The 739-nt window shown below is 24.8% G+C and overlaps 1 protein-coding gene across 1 annotated transcript in view; it reads right to left on the reverse strand.

Annotated features, from left to right (window-relative positions):
- The window catches only part of LOC107613360 (calcium-dependent protein kinase 10-like), a 15,358-nt gene that overhangs the window by 7,318 nt on the left and 7,301 nt on the right, over window positions 1-739 (reverse strand). The window lies entirely within an intron of this gene.

Raw genomic sequence — 739 nt, forward strand, 5'->3', positions numbered from 1 at the left:
TGACTACGAATATAAATATGTTGTTAATTTGTATATATTTTTTATTTAGAAAAATAATTTTTTAAATTATCTGCAAGTAAAGAAAATAGTCCAATCATATTCACGTTGAAGTTGAACCTACTTATTTCATTATGGCAACTATTTTAATTAAGATGCTAAAAACATCTTTTTATGATGATCTTTATTTAAAAAGTGTGATTTATTTGTTTAGTCACACTTTAAATAAAAGTAATACTTTTATAACATATAAAAATTAAATCCTATAACTTATTATTCAATAATCAAAATAAAATATTTTCATATAATGACAATCATAAAATTTTCATTGGAGTATATATATTAATGGTAAGATTTTTTTCTTAAACATGTGTGAGTTTTATATGTGAAAATTCATGTGATGTCATTTTTTTTGCAATAACATGTGAGAAATTTAAGAATATATATTTTGTAAATGTGTTGATAATCAAATATTAAAAAGAGTCAAATATTCTTTATAGAGTTAGTATTGGATAGTTTCGTTTAGTTTTAAATAATGTATGTGGCTAACGAAGTAAGTATGCAAGTGATTTTTTGATCCGCAAGCAAATACGAGCACAAGTGTCGGTTATCAAGTTATATGTTGAGTTTGAAGAATTAGTCGAGGTTGATTTACCAGAACCTAATATCGACTGGACAGTTTATAATAGTGAAAGTGAAGACGAATTTGAGAGTTTAGATGGGGTCCGCAGGGCTAAAGATT

The sequence above is a fragment of the Arachis ipaensis genome, chromosome B08 (assembly GCF_000816755.2).
Source record: "Arachis ipaensis cultivar K30076 chromosome B08, Araip1.1, whole genome shotgun sequence".
In the NCBI taxonomy this organism is placed as follows: Eukaryota; Viridiplantae; Streptophyta; class Magnoliopsida; order Fabales; family Fabaceae; genus Arachis; species Arachis ipaensis.